The 13,670-nt window shown below is 48.8% G+C and overlaps 1 long non-coding RNA gene across 1 annotated transcript; it reads right to left on the reverse strand.

Annotated features, from left to right (window-relative positions):
* Nucleotides 1-2,304: 2,304 nt before the first annotated feature.
* Nucleotides 2,305-6,169, reverse strand: LOC142088988 (uncharacterized). Its single transcript, XR_012676077.1, has 2 exons — nt 6,006-6,169; nt 2,305-4,448 (listed from the first exon to the last, which is right to left on the reverse strand). It is a non-coding gene; the product is annotated as an uncharacterized LOC142088988 (long non-coding RNA).
* Nucleotides 6,170-13,670: the final 7,501 nt, after the last annotated feature.

Here is a 13,670-nt window from a genome sequence, read left to right on the forward strand (position 1 = left end):
CCCAATTTTGTCTCCCTTTGCTTTAATTCAGCCCTAAATATGTTAAATATTTAAATATGTTAAATGCAAATCTGGGCAGCTTCCTCAGTTGTGGAAGCATTTTGCATTGGTCCTTGAAGATCAGGATAAAAAATTGAATCCAAGAAAGATGGGGATTAAAGAGGAGGAGGAGAGGAAGAAAAGCGGCACAGGGAAGAGAGGAGGCGAACAAATCCTCCGCCAGCACAAGTCACTCCCTCTGGTGCTTGAATTACACAGGATTAGTTTCTTTCAAAATGTCATCTGTGCCTCACCTCGATGCAGGGACCTTGCTGGAGCCCAGACCAGAGCCGTTCGCAGCCCTCCAGGGACGCTGGCGTTGCTGTTCCCACTTGGAGCTGGCGGTTTTGGACTGGACCTGCCCTCATGGCTGCACAGAAGGGACACACAAGGGACCAAGAGGCCACTGGTCTGGAGAGGGCAGCTGGAAAGCAAGAGGAGACTCAGTGCCCGCAAAGCAAGAGGAGCTCAGGACAGCTGAAAACCCCGGCAGCCACCCTCCATGTCAGCTTCCCCCGGCCCCTGGGGAGGGGCTGTGCCAGACGAGGCACAGCTGCGGGCCTGCACCAGCTGGGGCAGGGCCGGCAGCCCTGCCGGGTGGTCCCAGCCTGGGGGGAGCAGGGCCGTGGTTGCCAGCAGCCCTGCCTGGCCAGTCCCTGGCGAAAGGGGGGATCCCCAGCAGCGTCCCCCCACTGTGCTGCCGTCCCCGGAGCAGCCCCATCTCTGGGAGAGGCCCTACACACCAGGAGCTGACACAGACGGTGGCCATGTGGCTTTTAAAGGGCTCGGTGGGCCCAGAGTTGAGCCGCGCCAGCAGCCCGACCTGTTTCAGGAGACACAAGATCCTGAAACTCAGAGTCCGATGGGATTGCCGAGCTGAAAGAGGGAGAAATGGGGCAGTGGGCCACTTTCAGAAAGGGGGTGACAAGAACATAAGACATCAATGCGATGCTTGGTGGCACTTCTGCCGCATGTACCGCAGGAGGCCATTCCCTTCCCACGCGCGTTGCGTCGCAGAAAACCGCAGCCGACTGCTTTTGAGAGGGGACCGAGGGATGGGCAGAGCCTCTGACCGCGTCCAAGTGCCACTCGGGGAAGCACACACGGGCCTGGCCCATCTCTGAGACCACGGGCCAGGACAGGGCACCGGGAGAGCGGCTCGGCAGAGATCCCAAAATGCCCGGGAGAGCGGCCCGGCGCTCCCCAGCCTGGTTCCTCTGCACCAGGCCAAGACGGCCCGGGAGGGCAGCAGCCCTTGCCTTTGGGAACAGCAAACCCGGGCGTTGCTTTGCCACCGAAAGGCCTGGCTTTGGAAGCACCAGTTCCTACAAAACCCCACCAACCTCTGCAGAGAGATGTCCCCGGCCTGCCCCCGCTGACAGCCCTCGTCAGCTGCACGAGCAGCACCCTGGGTCTGGAAACACCAGTGAAGCCCAGCTGAGACTTCCCATCTCTGCCCCCTCATTCCCAACAAACCCCACCAGCAGGGACCCTGCGCCAAGCCGGGGTCCTCACCAGCGCCCGGTAAACCAGGAAAAGCTATGGCAATCACTTGCTGTGTTCCCTGTTCATCTAAGTACACGATGAGTTTATTCTGTGATGGACTGAATTTAAGAACGCTCTTCAGTATCAGACAACGGGCTGGGCTGAGTACACGGCACCTTTTTACTAAGAAAAGGACCAATTTCGCCACACCATCTGCAGAACAGTGTTTTCCTCACCTTAGCAGACACCACATAAGACCGATGGGGCAGAGGCCACGAGGGCTGCAGACCCGCACCCAGCGTGGGCCCAAGGGTGCTGTGTGAGGCACCAGACAGCGACCCATGAAGAGAGACAAAGACTTTTACTGAGCACATTCCCATCCAGGCAAGCGAGTAAACAAAAGGGCAAGCAAGACTAATAAAAAAAAAATCCTATAAAGAAGTTATTTGGCCATAAATGAACACCAGGGTGGCAGCATCAGATATGATGGTTCCCAGATTTTTTTTTTCCCTGAAGGTCAGGCAGCCCTTTGACTAATAAAATTTGAGAACCACAGCTGTAAAGTCTGTTCCTGCCTCTGCTCTTTGCCTGCAGAGAGAATATATGTGCATGAGTCTGTATTTCAGATAGCTGGGGCCAAGGATAACTCAAAAGATCTTCAAAAAGGATAAAAACATCCTTTGTTGTACAGCAGCTCCCAAACCATGATTTTGGTAGAAAATAGGCACAGTCATATGAGAAGCTACACACAGCACACAAAAGGCAACAAACAAAACTATGTGAATTCAGGCAACAGTTGAATTATTTTAATATCAGCTGAAGCTTTGAAAATATGATTAGCATATAGTTAGGAGACACTTCTCCTTTGCATCTAAAAATACCATGCCAGCTCTGGAAGAGAGCAGCCACCAGCAGAGCAGGAGAGTTGTATAAGCCTCTGTGCACCGTTGTCTACGGGGAGCAAAAGGGCCCCAAGTGCTTTCTTGGTGTTGTGGGAAATAGCAGATAGTTCACTGAGCAGTTTGATTTTTATGACACTTAGCGTAACAAATCCATCAAGGTCAGCCTGAAATAGTCACAAGACGTAGGTATTCACACCATACATTGGCATCCTTTGATAAACGGCTGTGCATCTCCTGTAGCACTTAAAAAGTGATACCTATTTTTAAATGCAGGTCTCCAAATGACTGTTTAAAACCTGAAGTGGGAAACAACATTTAGAGCCCAGTTTTGTGGCTCTAATTTGCATGAGACCATGCTCCCACATAGCAGGCACAATAACGAACTCTATGGGCGGCTCCCAACTCAGTTCAGCTGGCAGCACGGCCTCTCTGAGCCGTCACAGCCTGGTGGGGTTTGGATCTGTGCCAGTGGAAATCTTCCCTTCAATTGTTCAAGTTTTGGATGAGGACTGACTTGCACAGACCTTTAAATGTGAGCTTTAGCAAGATTCGCTGAGGAAGGCCAGTTCAGCACATACTGTCCATTAAAGGTCAGCAGGTCAGGGATGAGCTTCACCAGGCAGGAGCGGGCACTGGCCAGGATCAGCCCTTATCCTTCAGACAGACCATAAATTACGTTATCCTTCAGACTGGGTACTAAAAGCAAGGACCTGAATATCTCCTAGACTGTGAGGGACACCTGAAATCTGGATCTTTCTCAAGTCTAGGCAGGGGCTCTTCCCCCCTTGTTCGTGGCTGAGCGCTGGCACAGCACCAGCCCCGCTGCAGCCCACACTCAGCCCGGTTCCCCACACCCCCATGTGCTTCCCATATAATCTCAGTTGTTGTTCTAGGCAGACGGCTCTGTTTTTACTTAAGGCAATTCTATGCCTTTCATTGTGTTTTTAATTTTCATTTCACCAAGATTCACTCCCACGACTGTGCTTTCTGGCTTCTTCCAGCTTTTGTCCTTTATTTTTACTGCTGGAGTCAGAGATTATTATCTCTAAGAAAGAGATTTCAGCTGCATTATGTTGATGCTAAGTGCTGTTTTTCCTGCCTGTCTGATTTTCCATGCAAGATGCTTTTCGTATAGCTTTAAGTGTTTTATTATTTGCAAATTGATTGCCACGTCTCCAAGTTTCCCTTTCCCTGCTGCGGAAGGTGCCAGCATTGCTGTAAGGAGGGGACTGCAGCCTCTGGCAGGCCTGAAGAAGCAATCAGTTGAACCTTGGAGAGGACCACAGAAACCTCCCACAAATGCAGGCTGCTCTGGGGCTCCGTGACCTCCGCCAATGGTACCACATGTCTTCGAGCACCTCCATCTGCATGCCCTAGGCAGCAGGGACCTTCCTGAGCCAGGGCACGGCTTGCTGAGAGACAGCAATGGGATCGCAGGCTTCCCAGCAGCCAGCACATTTGAGTGCTGGTACACAGGCTGTGACACCTCCATCCTTGACAGCACCTCCATCCTCCCCAGCATGACATGGAGATCCTCAAACCATCACTTCTGCTGCCAGCACTGGGAGATGCCCAGGCAGCAGGGAAGCACCGCTGAAGTCCAGGATTAAAGACAGATCCTGATGCCGCCCAAAGTCGGTACAAGCTGGACCTGGCCAAGACTGTCCTTCTAGAGCATCATCTTCTCCATGACAGGAAGCTTCTGAAGATGCCACATGAATCTCCAACCATGACTAAAGTCTCCAGAGAAGCACCTTCCTTCTCCTGTTAGGCAGAGGAAATATTCCCTCCCCAGCCTCTCCAGCATCGCTCTGCATTAGCCTTCCCCACATTTCCTTCCCAGCGCTGTTGCTGCCTGCTTGTGCTTTGGACCACCAGTTCTCAGCTGCTTCTTCAGCCACCTTTCACAGGTCCACAGTGGCCTCGCTCGCCCTACGCACGTATTACACAGGGCCTGGCAATGCCATAAGCTGTCTCACATCACTTATTGTACTAGTACCCAAAGCTAGAGGAGCAGACAACCTGTAAGAGAAGGCAAGAGCATTAAAACAGTGTCCCCAGATTGTCACAGGTCACCAGCAGCCACAAAGGGTCCAACACGGTCCTTATCCCCCCAGCTGACCATGCTGCCCATGCCCTACAAGGGGACACTTGTCTGACTTCAGCCAAGTCAGTGCTGTAAGCTCAGCATCTGAGTTTTTTCCTCCCTGCCTACTTGTCCGGTCCCTCTGTTGACAGAAACTACCCGCTCATCTCTGCAAGACCTCCCAGCATGCTGAAAACCAGCAGGTCTGTGCCCGTACAAGACCCTGACACCATACAACATCCCATAGGCTTGTGAAATAGTATATAGTCAGGGCAATACAATAGAGCAAGCTCTATTGAAAGCCACTGCTGGCTCAGCATTTTTACTTTCAATCAAAGCAGCATTTTTTATTTTTTGTAATGGTTTTTCCCCCTTTGGCATTTTCATTAGAAGACTAACAGGAAAAAAACCCTCAACAATCCCTGAGTGAAAGTTATAAGCAGCCTGATACCTGGTAATGAGATATTTCAAGCTATGGCCTGGCACTTTTATGGTATTTCTAAACCAAGCGCTCAATCAAGCGAACTTAGAAAGAATGGAAAGTTTGTTACTCCCAGGCATATGTCTTAAGGTTTTTCATCTTACATTTCAGCAATGGAAGAATACAGGACAAATACGGCAGGCAAACACCTGGCAAGTAAATACTTCTGCCACAGTATAATTATTCCCCTCAACAAAAAGGCTTCCAAGATGGCTCCTGAGACAGTACTCAGCGTTCACAGCCGACCTGAGAAGCTCTTGGCTCCGCATTTGAAATGCCTCATGATTTTTCTGAAGGAAACAGAGCTCAGACAGTCCCTTTGTCTGCCCACCCTGTTGTCTTCCCTTCCCCAAGCAGCTCTGCAATCCACCAGCCAGTTTCACTCAAAGTTTAAGCAGGACAGTAAAGATCCAAGATTGTCCATTTCCACACGTTCTTCCATTAAAATGTATGCAGAAGAGATGAGAAATCTTACTGCTGTTGCAAAGCAACAACTCAAAGGCGATGCCTGCTGAACCACTCGAGTGCTAAGAGATTTGTCCGGAAGCTGTTGCAAGGGGCCCCTTCGCCCCGCGCTGGTTGGCAGCCAGCGTCTGCCCAACACACGGCCCCTCAGCAAAGCTTTCCCTCCCTCCCTCCCTCGCTCCAGAAACTTGGGGAAGAAATGACAACCATAGCGGCAAGCCCTCATTGAACTGGTCAATGCTTTTAAAATTACTGCAGGCTTTGGCTCTCTAAGGGCGAGACACCCCAAGCCCCATGAAATGAGAAGGGGCAGGGCAGCCGCGGGGCTGCCAGACCCTGACACAGCCAGCACGACCGAGCAGGCTCTGGGCGAGCGAGCAACAAGCACCTCCCTGCAGAGCCTCCAACACCACTCCCAGCTAAGGGCGCCAGGTATGCGGGCACCTGAAAGCACCCAGCACTCAAGCACAGAAAAGCAAGACAAGAATAAGATGAGCAGGTTCCCATCAGCAGAAAGGCAGGCAACCTGCACATTCAAGCAACCAACCTTATCTCCATCGCCAATCTCCACTTGGAGCACCCAGCTCCTCAGAAGACAATAAAGCTTTCACCCGGCCACCCACACGTCTGTGATTAAATTCCTGTGAGATAACCAGGATGTTTCCACTCCCCTCCCACTCCAGCCACAGCTCAAGTTAAGGCTGGTGGCTGCGGCCAAGTTGTCAGGAGTCCCAGGGGGGCTGGCAAGGGGTGTCTCGCCCTCATAGGAGCTCTGCAGCACCCAAAAGCAGAGCAGAGCCACCACAGGCAGGCAACTGTTGGGCATGGAGACTGGAGAGAAGAACCTCTTGTGCTGTTGTCTCACTTGTCTCCTGTTTGACACAAGGAAGGGAAGGTTTTCTCAAAGCACAGCCACATTTAGGCCACTTGCTCGTCTCCCACAACAAACGACGCCATCCAAACATCACTGCTAATTGCAGAGACAGGAAAATAATCTGCATTCTGCCCATAACAATCCATTGTTATTTTTACGCACGCATACGCAGACACGAGTAAAGAACCCTTCTCATATCAAGCTGTGCTATTATGCTAAGTACAGAGAAATAAATATGCCACACTGTAGCTAATAAGTGTCATTCACATCAGTATTTATTCCAAACATGTTTCCCCCATCACGTCTGCTCTGCCTGGAACTGCTCATCACTGAAGAGGAGACCTTTATTTCTAGTGATTTAAGCAGACAGGAGAGAGTTAGCAATTAAAGCACACTTTTGTACAGTTTAATTCTTTTTATTTCAGCTATCAGGGAGTGTTATCTGCTATCACTGTATCTTTCTATTTCTGGAGCTGCCACCTACCAGCACTGGGTTCGTATTTCACCGATTTGCAAGATGAGTTCTCCCACCTGGGCATGGGAACAGGGCTGACTCCTGACCTGCAGTGGGCTTGCGGTTCTCAGCCCCGTGCCCTACACCGTAGGACTGGGTCTCTATCAGGAAAATGGGCTGAGAGTCATTTTTACTCAAGCTCTGATACGTTCCTGTACCGCCGAGCCGACTCCAGCTCCCTGCCACCCCGCATTTTGCTCTCGCCCGGTGCCTGCCGCTGGGTGCTGCCTGCTGCCCCCGGAGCTGCCCCAGCGCTCCCACAGCCATGCCGGGAGCTGCCGGCAGCTGAGCACAGACCCAGGCACCTTCGGTTGTTCCCTTGAGGGATTATTTCTTTGCTCATCAAAGGCTGGCGAGGACTGAATGTCATTCCAGAAAAGTATTTCAAAGCTAAAAATAGTCTCCTGATTTTTGCTTCCCTCCCAGAGCAAATGTCTGCCTGGCAGGTAGCAGATGAAGTTAGTGGTCCTACCACGCACATCTCGTCTTTCGCCTGACGATGCTTCACAAACACAGTAAGCAAGGCATGGCACCAAACTCAGATACTCCCATTACCTGGGCTGAACTATAACTATTTTTCACATTAAAGTGAAAACAGAACTGAGTCAGAAATCCTCCAGCAGTCATGGAAAGCAAGCAAGGCTTTGACTTCTGCCCAAGAGGGACCGATCCACCTGCCCATCCACACCAGAGCAAACACAGGTCTCCGCACAAACACAGGCGATGCGTGCAGTCGGCTCCGGGCCCCAGCCTGCTCGAGTGAGGTGAAAACGGTTTCAAATCTGAGGAGCGCAGATGCTTAACTGAGGGGCTAATGTTGCTGCCCTAAGGAATGAATCCCAAGGACTGAATGAGGGCCAGCGCTAATTACCAGCCCACGCAGACTTGTGGATTATATGTCGAGGATCCTGTTACGCAAGAATAGAGCTGGGCATGTTACTGCAAGCGAGGAGACAAGCACCCATGTGAACTGCAGAGGTGTAGGGAGAAAAGGAAAAAAAAATCCTTTCATTTTCCCCCTGACTTTTTTCATTCTTATGGTTAAAGGGCTGATTTATAAAGATACTAAAAACCTAAAGTTCTCATTGATGTTCCTGGACTTCGCTTTTTAAAACTGCACAAAACAGCGGACCAAACATCAGCTAGGTTCCATTCATAGAGCAAAGTACCCCAGAGGTGGGTTTCAGCAGCAGCTTTTCTTTTAACCTCACTCGTCACCTGCTTTTCTCCTCCTGCTCCCAGATATAATCCTTGCTCCTTCCTGCTTGCAGCCTGGTCCAGCTGAAAGCACAATTTACTTGTATCAGTGGAAGACAAGAGGAATGGTTTCTTCCCCACAATAGAAGGGGCAAATCCCACTCTAATCTAGCTGGGGAGGTGAAGATGGAGGGGGGTTGCACATACACGTTTCTATCAAAGATCACATACCAAGTGTTTTGCTACTCCTGCTTTTTCGTATTTTCTTCTGTTAGGGCAAGAGAGACATCTAGAGATTACAGGCAGGATTGCAAGCTTCTGGGAAAAGTTCTGTAGCATGGGTAGCATGATGTGTTTGCAGAGTGGGAACTATAAATAAAACGAATGAAATACGAAACAAATCAACTCCTGCTTATAAATTATGAAGACACAAGAGGGAATAGCAATGGATTATAGAGTAGCAGGAACTCTCTCCATTTCTATGGCTTGCCCTCACACAACACTACCCCCAAACCATGAAGAAAAGCACTTCCTTGGCGGACAGAAAGTTTGGAGTGGGTCACACACCCTGCTAGAGCACCCTGTCCCAAAGCAGACAATACTACAGGAATGCATACGCAATGATTAAGTGCAGCACTAGTAGGTAAAACCCCTAATAAAATGTAACTACACTAGACTTGGAACTTTAATCCTGCCCTTTAAATCCCAAAGCAAAGGCCCACACCCATCCCATCAGCACAATTGCACCAACAGCATCACTATTCTCAACTCAGCCACAAGACTGATGAGATGGGGTGTCCTGAGGATCAGGAAAATTTCAGCCCAGAATAGGTAGAACAAGCTACCCGTGTCATTAAAATACGCACCTGATCCATTTGCTTTTATAGACCATTCGGCATCCACTTTAACCATGTTTTATGTCACTATAAAAAGGGTAAGTGGTGGTTGCTGGGTGTTTTCAGCTGGCTGATCTCCAGCGTCCTGCTGCATTATGCTGTTGCACGGCACTAAAATTTGATCAACTACAGCTGTGCAATGACTATTGCCCCGATGCCAACCCACGAACAAAATACATGGCCCCAGAGGTTTTGCTTAAACTGTTGAGTGTCACAACCGGCGTATGAAGGAGGGGGAGCAGGGTTGTAGGACACGTAACGTGCTTGTAGCAGTCAGCTACACATAGTCTATTGAAGAAAGCAGCCGTGAATTTGATTACCTTGTTAGACTGAGGCTTGTCACCGGCACATCAGAGATTTTGCAAAAGGGGTTTTAACTTGCTTGCTGCTTGCTGGGAGTAATCGTCGTAGCTTTGCTCCACTTGTAAAGGCAACTTCACCACTAGCGTGCTCTCCTGTTCTTGTTTGCTCCCTCACACCCGGAAAGAACTAAATGGGGTGAAATTCAAGAGGAATGAGGTCTGGGGCCTTTGTTACACCAAGGTCAGGGAAGATAACCGAGTGTCTCTTCTGGACTTACTTCCCAACTGAGATTTTAGAAGGTGGAACAATTGTCTTAATGACACAAGTATTATTTTCCCCACTTTCATTTTGCACATATTTTTTGGCCTGCAGTTTTCCTTCCCCCACCTTCAGCCAGTGAAACTCCAGCTGGAACACGCGTCAGGTGATTAAGGGCATCCATTTCTCTGCTTGAGGAAAACTAGCACACCAAGGAGAGTCAGCAGGCTGAAGCATCAGCACCCAGCTGAAACCTGTGTTACACAGACCGAGTACGACTAAAATACTGTCATATCACATTTTACCAGGTTGTAATTGAGTTGTTAACCAAATATCTGCCCTCCCTTTCATTCTGGGTACTGCATGAGAAAAGATCCAGTCGGTACAGCCTGTCCTGGTGCAGCTGTAACCCTTCTGGAGATGGTGAAATTCCCAGCGGCTGCCACCTCTGCTTGGCTGTGCCCACAATTGCCCCCCCGCAACGCGATGCACTTGCCCTGTGCATCACAGCGCCCCAATAGTATAGATTTTAATTTGTGGTCCCTATATAAATGTATACAGGGATTCCCACACACCGATTAGGAATCACTTGGTGGCTGCTAAACCCAGTGCAGTCGGATGAAGAATGCCAGGACAGCTTTCGAAACCGTGGGTAACCAGTAGGTAATGGTGGATACCAGGACACCTGATGACATTGAGTGGTCCTAGCAAAGGTCAAAACTCTCATTACCTTCACCAGAACCACAATATTTCTTTGTACATGTTCTCCTCTGTTTCTAGTGCTTTTATGAGATTATTCTTATATATCTCCTATAATAAACCAGACTGGATCAACTTAAAACTAAGTGGAAAGTTTTCTGCCTTCAGACATCCTCATTCACTTTGTCTGAGAAGAGCAGGAGGAGGACAACGGAATTTATCTTTTTTCCCCCAGCAGAAGATGCACCTTTGCATACCAAGCAATAAAGTTTGCCCAGTTATTCTTGTAACTTGCTATGTCAGCACTTCTCTCTTTGTAAAGATATTTGTAAACAAAACCAAATTAATCCAGGTCATGAGCTGGTAGTCAAAATACAATGTACCAGAGCAAGGAGATGGTGAACAGCAGGAGAACTAAGAGAAAAATAGGTAATTCTATTTTAAAATAGAACTGCATAAGTAAAATGGCAGCATTTGAGCAGAGAAAGCATCAGAGGCATGAGCGAGAACAGGGGCCACCAGCTTCTGAAAATCCTTGGCCCTTCTAGAATAGTCCTCTGGACTAAACTGTGGTTAAATCCATCCAGATATTTACTGAGAGCCTGATATTTGCATTAATTGGCAGTAAGACACTGAACAATAGATAGTCTTGTCTTAAATCTAAATTAGCTAGACAGCATCAGACAAAACACACAAAATCTTGTCATTTGAGAGCATGTCATTTTAATTAAAAATCCTAAAATAATAGCTTTGGCAGTCCCAGATCCTTTAAAAATAAATTATGTCTCCTATCCTCTACCTGCCCATCTCGACATGCTCATCACCGTGCTCCCCGTTCCGGCACCCTGCAGCCAGGGCCCCCGCGCCAGCCACGAGCGACTTCTCGCTCTTTCACTGCTGTGAAATAGCTACTCGGTGCCAAATCCGCTGGGGCCAGTTCTGAAGCCTCGCTCACCCATTTTCTTCCCTGCTTTCTGCTGCACCGCCCACACATCCTTGTCTGTCGTTCTGGCTTTCATCTGGAGTCCAGTGGGCAGGAAAGAGCCACTAAGATAACTGCTCAGACATTGGCGATCAAAGCGTAATCACTGCTTGCATTTCTGGTGCAAGTAATTGGCACATGAGTTTGAGAAACAAAACACACGCTCCATTCAGGGGACGAAGCTGATTGAATTACCTGTGGCAGAAAAACAAAAGGACGAGGAGGAGAAAGTGCCGTTCCAGTGAAGCCGCTGCCATGCACCAGGCTTTTTACCCTGTTGCCTTATTTTGAAGATCCGTACTTATTCTCGCCTCGCGTATTATCTTAAATCAGGCTCTATTGCATCAAAGACAGAAAAAATTATCTTTGTGGCCCAGCGTACAGGAGAAGTCAGGATATTTAGCTCTGCAGAAAGAGCGGGGAGACCAGCAGCACCGCCACAGCCCTCCTGGGACTCCTCTCACAGCTCGCCCTCAGTCTCCAGCGATTCAAGGTCGGATGCTGCCATCTGTTGACAACTTCCCACTGTGACAATAAATCGCTATTTCTCTTAATGCATGGCAGGCGGTTTGAATATGTTTTATCCTGTTCCTAAACAACAGCATAAGGAGTAATGGCAACCAGCACCTGGAAATACTGGCGACGTACCTGACAGCAGAAGTGAGACCCAGCCGTACCCCGCAGATGGGTCACCAACCTCTCCCATCTACTTCCGACTTAATAGGTAATTTTCACACCTCAGATTAAGTTCTGACTCCATTTTACCACCTGTGACTGGGACTACTGATGCTTACCTTCTTGTGATCAGCTGAGCAGGTAAGAAGGGACTACAGGCAGTGCAGCATCACCACAGACATCCATACCGTAACGACTAGCCTCTCCACAGCACGACAGCCGGGCAAGCAGCCGCGCTCACACGGACCTCGGTGTTCAGATTCGGCTTAGCAAGTAGAAGCAACCTCCAGCCAAAAGGCCAAGACTTCTCTCTACGTCTGGAAGGGTATGGAGGTGCCACTTCCAGACTCGTTCAGTGTTAGGCTGCAGGGTATCCGGGATAGCAGCAGTAAAGCTTGGCGATTCAGGGGTTTGCAGCAGACGCCTTCCTCAGGTGCCACCCACCCTCCCAGTTTTCCCCACATGAAGGTCACCTGCCTCTGTCGCATAGGGGACTCCTCCATCATTAACATCCCCCCCTGCTCCACAGGTACCAAACACCTTCTCTACACTAAGACTTTGCCTTGATTGCCCGTTGCAACCCATACTGCACTTCCAGCTTTGTGCCATTTTCCCTCTCACCTCTCCCTATTAAATCCTTTTATTACCCAAAACGATAGTTAACATTTACCTACAAACTGCTTTTCCAAGGCATATGCCCTCAGCTCACAAAACATCACTGAGGCTTAAGATACCACCGTCGGATTTTAAACATGTCTGAGAATGAGAATTTCTGCGAACCCATTTAAAGCAGTTGTGTTGCAGGGCATGTCACAATCCCGCGGGTCAGCTCCCGAGCCCCGCTCCAGAAGTTCCTTGGGTCCCAGCCAGCAGCGATCGCCCAGGAAGAAAGCTCTCGCCAGAGGTGCAAGCTCAGGGATCATCTTACGAACTTGGATCAGCCCCATCAGCTTCCACGTGTGGTAAGCCAGTATGTAGTTACATTCGTTAGATATACTGTGGAAAAGCTGCGTCTGCTGCATGGGAGCTCTAATTTCCATTTCATAATCCTACAAAAGTCATTGGGCTGGCTTGTGAAATAAATTAACACAGTCTATTCCCAACTGGTCCGTCAACTGAGAATATCAGAAATTCTCTTACTTCGGAAGTCTCTGTGGTAGTACAGGACATGCACAGGTAAACTGGTTCAGAAAAACTGGTGTGTGTGTCCTGTATAAAACTGGTTTAAAACACGCATGTCAAACTAGCAGGGAACTTGGAGCCATAGCAAATTCATCTAAAGGAAGTCTTAAAGTGTCACTGACCTCCTTCCATCAGGTATCAGAAACGTGTGTTCTATTCTGGACTGATAAAAGTCAAGATTTTATAAATCTCGATATGGAAGTGGAATCTTGGTATGATCTTCAGGGTTACTCTGAGCAAAAAAACCAAAAGCTTGTGTATCAGTTCTTATTACTGCAAAATTATCTCCATTAAGGATAGGAAAAAACCCCACCAACCTGTAACAAAATAGCTTGATTTGACAATAAAAAAGGGGTCAAGACAGACTTCTGACTTCGTAACTACTCTTTGTAATTCAGTGTACAGATCTTTATCTTCAGCTAAGCAAATTTGTTTCAAATCAAACTGAGAACCACACATGTGAATGTTTTGATGCCCTCTGCAATCCATACTTTGTGACCTTAACTGGCATGTGACTGAGACAAACCAGGTAAACTGGCCTTTTTTATTATTCCCCTGCTCTTCTCAGTCAAGCTGCAAATCTCCATTACAAGATGCTAGTGCACAGCACCAGAGCTGTAACCACCCTTTCA

The sequence above is a fragment of the Calonectris borealis genome, chromosome 16 (assembly GCF_964195595.1).
Source record: "Calonectris borealis chromosome 16, bCalBor7.hap1.2, whole genome shotgun sequence".
Lineage (NCBI taxonomy): Eukaryota > Metazoa > Chordata > Aves > Procellariiformes > Procellariidae > Calonectris > Calonectris borealis.